Below are 15,000 nucleotides of genomic sequence, written 5' to 3' on the forward strand. Positions count from 1 at the left end.
CGAGGAAAGGGAGCGATAAAATGAGAGAGAGAGAGAGAGAGAGAGAGAGAGAGAGAGAGAGAGAGAGAGAGAGAGAGAGAGAGAGAGAGAGAGAGAGAGAGAGAGAGAGAGAGAGAGAGAGAGAGAGAGAGAGAGAGAGAGAGAGAGAGAGAGAGAGAGAGAGAGAGAGAGAGAGAGAGAGAATAAAACAGACAGGCCCTCCCATCACACAAAAGCTGCAACTCAAAAAAAGAAAAAAAATAGTGTGAAATATAAAGCCGAGCAAGGCACATTTTTCATTTTTGGGGCAACTCTTCTACCCTACAATTTTTATCCCTCTTCTCTCTCTCTCTCTCTCTCTCTCTCTCTCTCTCTCTCTCTCTCTCGTTCATTCCGAACTCCTGCACACTCGCTTTTATTCTTTCTCTTCACTATAACGTTTTCCTCTTCCTCTTCCTCCTCTTCCTCCTCCTCCTCTTTCTCCTTTTCCTTTATCATGCATTCTTCTTATCTCCGTCTCGCCATTACTACATATCTTTTACGGACTCGCACAAACACCTCTCTCTCTCTCTCTCTCTCTTAGTATTTCACTGACGTATTCTCAAACCGCCCATAATTTTCAACTCCCTTTAACAAACATCTCCATAAATGCCACAAAGCCAAGAGGAGGAGGAGGAGGAGGAGGAGAAGGAGGAGGAGGAGGAGGAGGAGGAGAAGGAGGAGGAGGAGGAGCATTAAGTTAACTCATCACAAGTTGTAATGGACTTTCTTGTTTCTGATCATGAAGGGAAGGCCGAGGGGTTGATAGGAGAAGGAAGGCAGGAACGGGAGATAATGGGTAGATGGAGAAGTTGGAGGAAGAGAAGGAAGGATAGGAGGAGGAGGAGGAGGAGGAGGTAAAGAGTAGCTAGAGGAAGTGTATCAATGAGGGAGGAAGAGAAGAAGAAGGAAGAGGAGAATAAAAAAAGTGTTGGAGAGGGCCGTGAAGTATGTCAAGGTAGGGAGAAGAGGGAAAGAAAGGAGGGAAAGCGAGAGAAAGCGAGAAGAAGAAAAGGAAAGCATGAAGTAGCAAATAAGGATGGAATGAAGGAACAGATTAGGAAGATAATGTATATAGTAACAGGTGATAGTTAATGAAGAAAAATAGATAAACAAAAAGAACATGAGCCCAAAAAAGGAATTATTCGTTACATGATTTCATTGAGGAAGAGAAGACGAAAGACGAAGATGATGAGACAGAGGAAAAGGGGAAAGGTAAGGAGAAGGGCGAGAGGGAAGGATGGGATAGGTGAGAGGCGGAAAAGAAGAAAGGTAAGAAGAATGATATAAAGAAAGAAGAGATGACTGAGAAGGAAAAGAGGGAAGTTAAGCATAAAGGTGAGAGGGAGGGAAGGGAGGGGATAGGTGAGGGGGATCCAATGAGGCCCTAAAGGGAGAACAAGGTGAGGGTTGTAAAGGGAGAAGGTGAGGGCCCGAGGGGGTAAAAAGAAGGGGGGTGACAAGGGGAAGACTTCCTAAGGGGAGGAAAGGGAGAGGAAGGAGGGGAAGGGAAGAACCAAAGGGGGAAGAGATGATAGTTGGGTTTATGGCTGTGTGATACGGAGAACAGAATAGGAGGAGGAACATGGAGAGGGAAAGGAAGAGGAGGAGGAGAGTGAGGGAGGAAAAGGGAGGGGAGGTGGAGAAGGAGGGTAAGGAGGAGGAGGAGGGTAGGAGGAGAGTTGAGAGGTGAGTGATGTAGTGATTTGGAGCGCACGAGGGAGAAACAGGAGGGAAAGGTAAGGAGCTGGAGGATGAGGAGGAGTAGGAGGAGGGGAAGGAAGTGGAGGAGGAGGACGAGGAGGAGGAGGAGGAGGAGGAAGAACAAACCTGTTGGCTGGTTATGTGGCTGTCTTCTTTATTTATATATTCTGTTCACCAGGAAGAGACAATACCTACAACTTAATGTATGTAGACAAGACAACGTTCCTTTCTATCTTATTGCAACAGTGTAATTATCAACGCGATTTTTGAAAGAAGAGATCGTATTGTCACAAGCAAGTTCTACAGGAAGGTTGTTTGAGGGGCGAATTATTCTGTTTGATAAATGATTGTGTCGGTGTCTGTATTGCATCGCCTGAAAGAAAGAAAGAAGAGAGAGAGAGAGAGAGAGAGAGAGAGAGAGAGAGAGAGAGAGAGAGAGAGAGAGAGAGAGAGAGAGAGAGAGAGAGAGAGAGAGAGAGATAGAGAGAGAGAGAGAGAGAGAGAGAGAGAGAGAGAGAGAGAGAGAGAGAGAGAGAGAGAGAGAGAGAGAGAGAGAGAGAGAGAGAGAGAGAGAGAGAGAGAGAGAGAGAGAGAGAGAGAGAGAGAGAGAGAGAGAGAGAGAGAGAGAGAGAGAGAGAGAGGAAAATATTTATTCCTTTCTTTCCTCTTTTGTGTGAGTGACACTGAGGAGGCTTGGTCGATAAACAGCAAATCACACACACACACACACACACACACACACACACACACACACACACACACACACACACACACACACACACACTCGAGATTTCTGTCCCCCTTTGAGGATCCTCCCTGGGGCTATTCTCTCTCTCTCTCTCTCTCTCTCTCTCTCTCTCTCTCTCTCTCTCTCTTTACCTGAACTTAATGAAGGGAACAGTGTCTGATTACGTGGCGGACATCCTCCCAGTGTGTGTGTGTGTGTGTGTGTGTGTGTGTGTGTGTGTGTGTGTGTGTGTGTCAATGAAAATAACACTCGACAAAAGTAAGCCACGGTGTACATAGCCCGGGGCATACGTACATATAATTAAGCCTGGTCACACACACACACACACACACACACACACACACACACACACACACACACACACACACACGCACGTCTCAAAGGAAGAAAAGAGAGTTAATGAATGCATGTTGTGCTTTAAATCTCTCTCTCGTAAGGAGGTCACGATATATATTTTCAATTACTTAGTGAAACGATCTACTCTTTTTCGTAGGAGGTAAGGAGGAGAAGGAGGAAAAGGAAGGAGTGAAGAAAGAAAGAGATGGAGGAAGGAAGATAGGAGGGTATAGGGAAGAATAGGAAAGTGAAAGAATGAGATAATAAAAGAGCAAAATGGTGGAAACAGGGAGTGGAAGAGAAACAAGGAAATAGAGAAGGAAGGAGAAAGGTGAAATGGATGACAGGAAAGGAAAGAATAAATGATGGAAGGAGGAAGGGAGCGAGAGAGAGAGAAAAAGGAGAACGGAAGAGGGAAGCGAGAGTGAATGGAATGGCGTGAAGGAGAAAAATACAATAAATATAACAATAAGACAACTCCATTTTGAGAGAGAGAGAGAGAGAGAGAGAGAGAGAGAGAGAGAGAGAGAGAGAGAGAGAGAGAGAGAGAGAGAGAGAGAGAGAGAGAGAGAGAGAGAGAGAGAGAGAGAGAGAGAGAGAGAGAGAGAGAGAGAGAGAGAGAGAGAGAGAGAGAGAGAGAGAGAGAGAGAGAGAGCGCACTGAAGGCACCTCGTTTTTATAGAGATGAACACAGGTTAGGAGAAAGAAAGGAAAATAATCTGGAGACTGAACAATACGATGGAAGGAGGAGGAGGAGGAGGAGGAGGAGGAGGAGGAGGAGGAGGAGGAGGAGGAAGAGGAGGGTTAGGAGGGGGGAGGTAATGAATAGGGGGACATGATGAGACTCTGAAAGGAAAGAATGAAGAAGGAGGGTAAAGAGAGAGAGAGAAGTGCTGGGGGAGAGACAGCGGGCGAAGGGCTAGAGGGAGGGAAGGAGGGAGGAGGAAAGAGACGTGGGAATGACAATGGGGAATGCTAAAGGCTTCCTCTTATTTGTGTGTGGTGAAGCGAGGAATGAATCAGGTTGGGTGAACAGGACTTCTTTTAATACTTCCTGATCCTCCCCCCATCCTCTCTCTCTCTCTCTCTACATCTATCTATCTATCTTTCTCTTTATATTTCCATGGCGTTCCCCCGATTTTCTTTTCCTGCACTTCTATTTTTCGCCCTTCCTTGTCTTTGGAGTCTCCTCACACGCTCTCTCATTCTTCTTTACTCCTTAGGGAAATGCCTGTCACTTCTACCCTCCTCCTCCTCCAGCTCTTTGCCTCCAGGGGTGTGAAAGTGAGAGAGTGAGCGAGAGAGTGAGAAAGTGAGGGAGCGGGCCTTCAGGGTGTCACTAGGGGGTGTAGTAATCACTCTACAACCCTCGCGTTCCCTGCCATTATTCGTGTGCCTGTCTACGCGTCCGTCTTGCTGCCGGTCCGCCTGTCCATGCCTGAGCCGGGTGTCTGTCAAGGCGGCCGACAGGAGACTGAGTGAGGGCCCGATGGATGGATGGAGGAAGGGAGGGTGGAAGGGAGATCGAAGAAAGGTGTGTTCGGAGAGGGAAAGAGGAGCAGGGCGGATGGATTGAAGGAGGGAGAAAGGGAGATTGAGGGATGGAAGGTGTGTGTGTAGAAAGGGAGAGAGGAACAGGACAGAAGAAGGAAGGAAAGGGGATCTAGGGAGGGAAGGTGTTGGGAAGAGATAGAGATAGAGAGGAACAGGATAGATAGACGCTGGAAGGGAGTAAGGGATGGGAAAGATGGGCGTGGAGAGTATAGGTGGGAGGAAAGGTTTGAGGGAGGAAAAGCATTGGAGAAAACAAGAAATGGGGGTGAAAGGATGGCAGAAAGGGGAAAAATGCTGCCAGGATGGAGAAGGAACGAAGTTGGGATGAAGAACACGTAAAGGAGGAAAGGCGAAGGAGGGGAGAGCGACAAAAACAAGGGAAAAAACAGAGTAAAGATAAGAAAAATAGAATAACAAGTAACCAACAGAAAAAAAGTAAGGAAAATAAAGTAAAAAAACAAGTACAAAGAGCGTGAGGGAAACAGAAAAAGGGGAGGATGGTAAAAATTGAAGGAAACCGAAGGGAAACAGGAAGAAGACAGAGAGGGGAGAGGAAATGGACGGGGGATGGAAGAGAAAGGTATGAGGGAGGCAGAAGAAATGGAGGAAACAAGTGACGGGTAGAGAGATAGAAGGAAAGAAGGAAGGAGAGAAATTGTAAGAATGGAGAAGGAAGGGAGATAGAATGGAGAACACGTAACGGAGGAAAGACAGTGGAGAGGGAGACAAAAAAAAATAGAGGATGGAAGAAACACTAAAAAACATGAAAGGAACACGAAAAAAACATGAAAAAAAGAACAAAACGAAAGAAAAATTAAAACAAGAGAGCCTAAAGAAAATAGAGCATAAGGAAGAGGGTGTGAAGTGAAGGAGGGAAGAAGAGACAGGCAGAGAGAAAGATGAAAGGCGAAAAAAAGGAGAAAAATAAAGCACAAGAGGAACAGAAAAAAATAATAAAAGAATGAAGAAAAGAAAGACAAAAGCAAGAAGGAGTCGTAGGAAAATAAAGAAATGGGAAAGGGGAAGAAGAAGAGAGAAGGGGAGAGAAAGAGGATCAGGAAAAATGAAAGGAAAAGAAAGAGAAAATAAATGATAGAAAGACCCTAAAGAAAATAGAGATAGGGGAGGAGGGTGAGAAGTGAGGAAAAATTGAGGGAAGAAGGGAAGGAGAGAGAGAGGGGGGAGGGGGAGGGAAATAGAGGAGCAGAAAAAAATGTAAAAAAAAAAAAAATGAAAAAGAAATAGAAAGAGCTTAAAGAAAATAAAGAAAATGGAGGAACGTATGAAGTGAAGAAAACCAGAGGGAAAAGAGGAAGAAAAGATAAGGGGGAAAGTAAGAGGAGCAAGAAAAAGAAAAAAAATATAAAAAAAAGAAAATGAAAAGAAAGTATAAAACCTAAAGGAAATGGAGAAAGGGGAGGAACGAACGAAGTGAAGAAAGCCTGAAAGGAAAAAGGGGAGAGAGGGAAGAGAAAGAGAACAGGGATAGCGACCATGGGAGGGAGAGAGAAAGAGGTCACAGGGCGGAGTAGTCGGAGGAGGCGAGGCGAGGGCAGCGAGGTGGGTGACGGCAGAGGGCGTTGACAACATGCCTAGTGACGGGCCTCCAGCGGCTTAATAACGACATCAGCGAGGCATCAACGTCACTGAACACGGCGAGGCGGCTGCACAAAACCCTCAGCGAGATTGGACGTGAGTAGGCGCGTGTGTGGAGGGCGTGGTAATGAAACTATGCATGTTGGGGCGAGACTGTTTGAATATGTGTGTGTATGTGTGTGTAGAGAGAGATAGAGAGAAGAGCAGAATGGATGGAAGGAGGGAAAAAGAAAGGGAGATCGAGGGAGGGAGGAGGGAGAGAGGAATAGGATGGGTGGATGCTGGAAGGAAGGGAGATGAGGAGGATGAGCATGGAAAGATAATGTGTGAGGGGGATTGAAGGAATGGAGGAAACACGAGAGGGAGAGGAAGATGGGAGGAAGGTGAAGAACTGGCAAGCTGGAGAAGGAATGGAGGTCGAGAGGAGTGTGTGTGAGTGTGTGTGTAAAAGGTAAAGGTAAAGTTGAGGGTATAGACTACAGCTGCGCGTGAATGTGTGAAGGGGGATAAGTGTTTCATTTCTTCATTCATCAGCAAGGCAAGATGAGTGAAAAAGACGTGGGAAAGACAATGGGGAATGATAGAGGCGAGCATTTTTGTTTATTCGTCTTTTGCCCTTGTGTTGCTTCCGTTACTACATTCATCAACACAGGGAGACGCAGATATGTGGGTCGACAGGTCGTTAACACACACGAACAAGGTGACTTACTCTAACATGTATGAGTTTTTCCAAAGTTTGACTGCCATGTATTAAGTCTGAGTGGCAGAAGCTCATCCACATGCAATCCATCAATCCAACCAATATCCACGAGTATAGAAAATGCCATCAATCATCCGTCAATGCAATCGAAACTAAATGCAAACGGATATATTAACACTGAGAGGATGTATACAGCAAAAATCTATACACGCAAGCACATAATAGGATGCTCGAAGTTCTCCAGATCAATAACACAATACTTGATTTTCTCTTCATGAATTAAGGAAAAGAAGTACTGCTTAATAATGATTGTGAAAAGGATTGAATATACGACACGTGTCACAAAGAGAAAGAGACAACAAAGCGAATGCAAAAGTAACGTAGCGTGAAATGAAATAGAAATAGCAAAAGGCGACAAGGAAAATCTGATGTGAAAGAAGTAAAGACAACCAGAAGCGAAGAGGAAGTGAAAGAGAAAAAGAGAGCGAGAGAGAAAGGAAGGAGAATGTCAAGGGAGGATAAGGATGACGCAGAGAGGAAACGGGGAGTTGGGGAAACAAGAAAAGAAGTAAAGGAAATAAAAGAGAAACAGGATTAAAAAAGGAAATAAAAAAATAGAAAAAAGCGAAGAAAAGAAGATCAAGGCAGAGAGAGAGAGAGAGAGAGAGAGAGAGAGAGAGAGAGAGAGAGAGAGAGAGAGAGAGAGAGAGAGAGAGAGAGAGAGAGAGAGAGAGAGAGAGAGAATAATAAAAAAAAAGAGTTAAGAGGTAGAAGGCACACTTACACAACGTACCATCCCTCTCGTTAACTCTCTCTCTCTCTTTCAGCCACCCTCCGCCAAGCCCTTCCTGCCTCTGTCACAAAGTTATAGGTTTCAATACCGAACCCAGATTTTTAGTGCACGCCAGCTATAGTGTTGTGATTTTTACCTTTCTCTCTCTCTCTCTCTCTCTCTCTCGCGTGCTCCCCTTTCCCTGGAACTCAATCTGCTTTTCACACTTTTATTTCCCTTCTTCGGATTTTGTTAACTTCTTTTTCATCCTTGTTTTTTCGTTGCCTGTTCGTATTTTCTATTTTCTGCTCTCTCTCTCTCTCTCTCTCTCTCTGTACTCGACTTTCACGTTTATTTTTGCTCGTCTCCCCCTTCGCTATCTTAACAAATTCACTTCCTTGCATTTGTTTGCAATCGCAAGCTCTGTCTGTCTGTCTGTCACTCCGTCTGTTCCTCTTTCTGTCTCTGGCCGTTGACCTAGATGTGTGTGTGTGTGTGTGTGTGTGTGTGTGTGTGTGTCTGTCTGTCTGTCTGTCTGTCTGTCTGTCTGTCTGTCTGTCTCTCTCTCTCTCTCTCATTCAGTATTAAAAGAAAAAGAGAGAGAAAAGCGCGCGTATTCATACAAAGGAAATTTAACACCCACTCTCACCGAGAGAGAGAGAGAGAGAGAGAGAGAGAGAGAGAGAGAGAGAGAGAGAGAGAGAGAGAGAGAGAGAGAGAGAGAGAGAGAGAGAGAGAGAGAGAGAGAGAGAGAGAGAGAGAGAGAGAGAGAGAGAGAGAGAGAGAGAGAGAGAGAGAGAGAGAGAGAGAGAGAGAGAGAGAGAGAGAGAGAGAGAGAGAGAGAGAGACTGACTCAGTTCTCTTATACCTCCGCTATGGATTCTCTACTATAAGATGTTAGTTAGTCAAGGAGGGGAAGGAGAGAAGAAGTAATGGAAAAGAGGGAAGGAGGAGGAGGAAGAGGAAGGAAAATGAAGCAAGATGGATGTTGTATGGAAAGGAAGAGACGGAATATAGAGTACAACAGAGGACGAGGCAGACAACGGTGAGGTGGAAGCGAAAAAAAAATGTTGACAGAAGGAGAGAGCGAGAGAGAGAGAGGGAGAAAGGAAGCAAGGGATGGAGGAGACAAAGAGATTAAGGGACCTGAATGGAACGGAGCAAGGATGAAAAGGAAAGGAAGCGATAAAGAGAGAGAGAGAGAGAGAGAGAGAGAGAGAGAGAGAGAGAGAGAGAGAGAGAGAGAGAGAGAGAGAGAGAGAGAGAGAGAGAGAGAGAGAGAGAGAGAGAGAGAGAGAGAGAGAGAGAGAGAGAGAGAGAGAGAGAGATAGAGAGAGAGAGAGAGAGAGAGAGAGAGAGAGAGAGAGAGAGAGAGAGAGAGAGAGGAAAATAGGTCGATAGACAGATGGTGAGAGAAAATATATGTTGTAGAACTGAGGCGAGGAACAAAAGCCAGGAAGAAGAGGAGGAGGAAGAGGAGGAGGAGGAGGAGGAGGAGGAGGAGGAGGAGGAGGAGGAGGAGGAGGAGGAGGAGGAGGACGATAAAAAAGTGGGAAACAGCAGCAGGAGAAAGAGTAGGAAAAGGAGGAGGAGGAGGAGGAGGAGAAACAAGTGGAAAAAAAAGAAGGAAGGAAGAATGAAGATTTACGAAAATGTGGAAGAGGAGAGAGGAGCAAAAATCTAAAACGAAGTGAGAGAAACAGAAGCACGAAGCGGGGAAGCAGGAAACGATAAGAAATTGAAAAAAATGAAATGGAAAAGAGAAAATAAATAAAATAGAAACGTCGCGTAAAGTAAACTAAAAGAGGAGAAGGAGGGGAGAGAGAAAAGGCAGGAGGAGGAGGAGGAGGAGGAGGAGGAGGAGGAGGAGGAGGGTCAACACAGCCAGAGTGAAAATGGAGAAGACAAATGAAGCAATAAATATTAAGTACGTTGTGTTGCTCCGTTTGGGGAGGAGGAGGAGGAGGAGGAGGAGGAGGAGGAGGAGGAGGAGGAGAGGGAGGAGGAGGAAGAAGTGGACATATATGAAAAAGCAATAAAAGGTTACCTGAAAAAAAAACGTAATATGTAAAAAAAAAGGCCATAAAAATAAAGAGAGAGAGAGAGAGAGAGAGAGAGAGAGAGAGAGAGAGAGAGAGAGAGAGAGAGAGAGAGAGAGAGAGAGAGAGAGAGAGAGAGAGAGAGAGAGAGAGAGAGAGAGAGAGAGAGAGAGAGAGAGAGAGAGAGAGAGAGAGAGAGAGAGAGAGAGAGAGAGAGAGAGAGAGAGAGAGAGAGGCGAATAGAGAATAATAGTCCCGGAGGTGAAAGAGGACAGGAATGAAGGGAGAGAAAAAGGAAAGAGGAGTAAGGGAGGACGGGGGAAGAGAAAAAAGGGAGAGGGAGAGAGTGAAGGGAGGGATGGAGTGGAGGGAAAAAGAGTGGAAGGAAGGAGGAGAGGGAGAGGGAGAGAGTGTAGGGAGGGGTGGAGTGGAGGGAAAAAGAGTGGAAGGAAGGAAGAGAGGGAGGGTTAGAGCAAGTGGAGTGGAGGGAAAAAGAGTGGAAGGAAGGAAGAGAGGGAGGGTTAGAGCAAGTGGAAGCCGGGAGTGTAACAGGAAAGTAAAATAAAATAAAGGAATGAAAGAGAGAGAGAGAGAGAGAGAGAGAGAGAGAGAGAGAGAGAGAGAGAGAGAGAGAGAGAGAGAGAGAGAGAGAGAGAGAGAGAGAGAGAGAGAGAGAGAGAGAGAGAGAGAGAGAGAGAGAGAGAGAGAGAGAGAGAGAGAGAGAGAGAGAGAGAGAGAGAGAGAGAGAGAGAGAGAGAGAGAGAGAGAGAGAGAGAGAGAGAGAGAGAGAGAGAGAGAGAGAGAGAGAGAGAGAGAGAGAGAGAGAGAGAGAGAGAGAGAGAGAGAGAGAGAGAGAGAGAGAGAGAGAGAGAGAGAGAGAGAGAGAGAGAGAGAGAGAGAGAGAGAGAGAGAGAGAGGGTGGGGCAAGTGTTAGGGGAGGAGAGTAAAAGAAAAGAGATGATGAGAGGAGGAGGGGGTTTGTGTTTTGCCTTCTTTCAAGTTCTTTCTAGCGTAATGAAGGAGGTCTGGGCCGAGTCGCAACCTCTATACCTCACCCTATTATCTCTCTCTCTCTCTTACCTTACGATTTTCTATCCAGTTTCAAGTACAAAGAGAGAGAGAGAGAGAGAGAGAGAGAGAGAGAGAGAGAGAGAGAGAGAGAGAGAGAGAGAGAGAGAGAGAGAGAGAGAGAGAGAGAGAGAGAGAGAGAGAGAGAGAGAGAGAGAGAGAGAGAGAGAGAGAGAGAATGAAAAAGATAAAACAAAAGCAAGATAGTAGTGTACTGAATCTATATTAATTCTCTGTATACATGAGAATTAGAAATAATGAAAAAAAAAACTCATTCATTTACTCACACACAAACAAACAAACAAGAAGAAAAATAAACAAACGGAAAGTAAGCAAAAGAAAACCATATAGATTAAAAATAAACACACACACACACACACACACACACACACACACACAAAGAAACAAGACCACACAGACAATCAGCCAGAGGGGATTTCCACGCTTAATTCACTCTCCACAATACATGGAATTCGAGAGGCGTTAATATTATACATAGATGAATAGACACACGGATTATAAGAGGATCAACACCACAAAGCATTGGTCTAATTCTTGGTTGAACCCTTTCTTTAAGCCCTTTGCATTTTAGTGGTGTTGAATCCTGTTTGTTTATGATCCCATATTCAAAGGTTGCGGATTAAGACTTTTTGTAGCTTTTCTTTGTGCAGATTAATATTAATGTGCTTGGTTCATGTGTGTGTGTGTGTGTGTGTGTGTGTGTGTGTGTGTGTGTGTGTGTGTGTGTGTGTGTGTGTGTGTGTGTGTGTGTGTGTGTGTGTGTGTGTGTGTGTGTGTGTGTGTGTGTGTGTGTGTGTGTGTGTGTGTGTGTGTGTGTGTGTGTGTGTGTGTGTGTTTGCAAGCGGATTATACGTCATAAAATATAATCGTGGTTATTTTTTCATTCATTTTGGTGGCACAGATTATGAGATTTAAGGTGTAAATTTATACGTGTGTGTGTGTGTGTGTGTGTGTGTGTGTGTGTGTGTGTGTGTGTGTGTGTGTGTGTGTGTGTGTGTGTGTGTGTGTGTGTTGTCGAGGTCTAGTCCAGTCCTTTCTTCCATTCCACTGTTATACTCAAAGTAATCTAATCTAACCATACCAATCAACACTTTAAATATAACACTCAACTAGCATGTATCTTTTATTCCAGTTCCCTTTACAACCTCCTAACTATTTTTCGTTCCGTATATTCTACATTCTAACCATGTGAAGAGGAATCTAACATTATATCCAACTTCATCTGTCCATTTCCTAGCCTACAATCTTTCTCTCCTCTCTTCTAAACCACTTCTCCAATGCCCTTTCTCCTCCAATCACCATTCTCCTGCACGTCCCTCTCCCAGCCTCATCTCCGCCGTCTCCCACTCCACGGAGGTAAACTGAACTGGGCACTTTATAAAATTAGGATATCCGTCAACTCAAGGAGACGAGACACACAGCGCAGGACACAATTAATGGGTCCCGGTGTGTCAAGAGCCTGCGGGAGTGAGGGGAAAGGGAGGGAGAGGAGGAAAGGCAAGGAGGGAAGAAGGGGGAGTGAGGACAAAGAAACGGAGTGATGGAGTACGAGTGGAGAGGAAAGACAGTGGGAAAAAATCGTGGGAATGGAGACATGAGGTGGTGGAGAGGAAGGGAAGGAAGTCTACGAGGAGGGATGTCGGAGGATAAGATGAGAGAGAGAGGAGTGGAAAGAGACACTATACAAGGCCTAGAGGAAGAGAAATAGGGAATGAAAGAGAAAGAGAGGAAGAGAAATGGGGAATGAAAGAGGAAGAGATGAAGAGAAATAAGGAATCAAAGAGGAAGAGAGGAAGATAAACGGTATGAAAGAGGAAAGATGAAAATGAAAAGGAAACCAATCAGGAAAACTTAGGAAGAGAAAACGGAATGGGAAAATAAAAGTGAGGGAGTTTGTGGTTTAAAAAAAGGCAGTTAAACAAAATAGGAGGATAAAGAAAGACTTAATAGTACGGCATAAAATAGTCAGCAAGTTTTATAATTAGGAAAATTGAGGCGCTAATTAATTATTCCTCTTTTGCATCTTGGGTTCACTCTTTAAAGTCTCTACATCATAATAATCCTCCCCAGTGTTCCTCTTGGGACTTAACACCCTTTTCCTTCTATTCTTTTTTCCTCCTGTTCATTCTTCCTCCTCCTCTTCAAATGGTTTTCATATTAATTTATTTTTTTCCTCATCTTTTTCTTATCTCCTTTGATCCTTCATCGCTTTTAAGTAACATGTCGTCTTCGCCTTCATCTTTCCACCTTCTTTCTCTTCTCCTTTTTATCGATTCTCATCTATTCCTTATTTTGATTTTTTTTATAAATTTTTCATATCAATATTTGGTTCAGTTTCATAGTAGTAGTAGTAGTAGTAGTAGTAGTAGTAGTAGTAGTAGTAGTAGTAGAAGTGTATCAAGCCTTGCAACAACACCCACCTGACCTTAACATCACACCTGGTCACCTACAAAGCAAAGCCGCCCTCAGGTGTGTGTGTGTGTGTGTGTGTGTGTGTGTGTGTGTGTGATAGAGAGGGACTAACCTTTATAGTAACCTTTCACACACACACACACACACAAACACACACACACACACTCACACACACGAACAGGTATACGCAGTCAGTCATTCTCCCACAAAGCCTCTGACAGACAGACACTGAAATATGTACCACGTTTAATAACAGCTTTTTTTCACTCCCTCTTTCCTTCTCTCTCCTCCCTCTCCGTCTCTCTCTTGCCCTTCCACTACTTTCTCCCCCCTCTCTTACTTAACACCCCCTCCTCCTCCTCCTCCTCTTCCTCCTCCTCCTCCTCCCTTCTTTATCGTCTGCCCCTCTTTTCTGCTTATCCTTTCTCCCTTTCACCTCATTCCTGCTCTCTCAGTACTCTCCACCACCTATTCCTTTACACTCTTCCCTCCCTCCCTCTCGTTTCTCTTTCCTCCACTCCTCCCCTCCCTCCCTCCCTTCCTCCCAGCGTAGGATTTGCATCGTGTGATCTGGTAAAATTGATTGTAGTTTGTGGAATGCAAAGGATATGTGTGTCTTTTTTGGGGTCGTCATTCCTCTGTGTGTGTGTGTGTGTGTGTGTGTGTGTGTGTGTGTGTGTGTTTCTATATATACGCACACGTCCACCATTGCGTACCTACCGCCCGTTGTTTATGGTAATGGCAACGCTATTACCAACACCGATAAAAACAATTATTCACCTGTAGATAAATATTAATCGGCATGAAAATAGAGGCCGTGAGTTGTATTAATTTTCTGGGAACTTGTTAGACGAGGAGGATTTAGATGATTTGTTGTGGATCATTGTAGCGGCGACTGTAGCGACATATAAATAAATAAATAAATAGATACATAAATACATAAATAAATAGATGAAGGTTCAGCAAATAAATATCAATTACATGAATAAACAAACAAGTGAATAAATGAATTAATGAACGAAGTGTACAAACAAAGCCGAGACTTAGGTGAGAATCGGTAAATAATTAATCAGACGACGGTGACAGTTAGAGAATAATTGTTTTTTTTAATAGTTGTCATATATATGCCTTCTTTTTTTATCGACACTGCTCTTGTAAAAAAAGAAAAAGGAAGAGAACCGGTAAGCCCTGAAGAAAAAAATAAACACAGATAAAATATATAAACTGTGCCACCCAATATTTTTTTAGGCGGATTAAAAAAAATAAAAATCGCATCAGAATAAACATTTCAAATATTAACGCGCAAAGACACACACACACACACACACACACACACACACACACACCTATAAAAAAATGTGAATGATTATCTGTTTTTTTTTTATAACATTAACAGCGTTCACTTAATTACCATATCCATAAGTAGTTGTGAGAAAAAATAGACGTAAACTAGACTATGAGAGGTGATGTTCCTCCTCCTTTTTTTTCTTTTGAGTTAGATAAAAGGATTCGAAAGGGTGAAAGATGCGGGTTTCGACTTTTATTCTATCTATCTTCCTAGTATACCTCCTTCTCCTTCTCTATATTCTCCTCCTTCTGATCTCACTCTTCTTCAACCGTTTTCCTTCTCTTCCATTTCATCCTCTTCCCAATAACTATTTTCCTTCTGTTTCTCTTTTATTTTTCTCTTACTTAATCCTCCTCCTCCTCCTCCTCCTCCTTCTTTATCTTTTTTTCTCGTCTTCTCACTTTTATACTTCTAAACTTTTCCAACTCTTCGCTTTCCTCTTTGACTTTCGCTCTTCACATTTTTCTATCTCTTTCTATTTTTCACCTTCTCTCTCTCTCCCGATCAAACACAGAATGCCAAAACTTGCTTATCTTTCTTTTTGCGGTAAATACTTGTCCACTCTTAATGCATTATGATCAGGTGTTGCAAATATTTTAGGCCAATTACTGCTGTTTACTCTCTCTCTCTCTCTCTCATTTGGTTTTACACTTTTTACAGCTTCGATTTCGTTTTTTTCTTCTT

The 15,000-nt window shown here is 43.8% G+C and overlaps 1 protein-coding gene across 4 annotated transcripts in view; it reads right to left on the reverse strand.

Annotated features, from left to right (window-relative positions):
• The window catches only part of LOC127008970 (cell adhesion molecule Dscam2-like), a 104,365-nt gene that overhangs the window by 82,834 nt on the left and 6,531 nt on the right, over positions 1–15,000 (reverse strand). The window lies entirely within an intron of this gene.

Source organism: Eriocheir sinensis, chromosome 39 (assembly GCF_024679095.1).
Source record: "Eriocheir sinensis breed Jianghai 21 chromosome 39, ASM2467909v1, whole genome shotgun sequence".
Lineage (NCBI taxonomy): Eukaryota > Metazoa > Arthropoda > Malacostraca > Decapoda > Varunidae > Eriocheir > Eriocheir sinensis.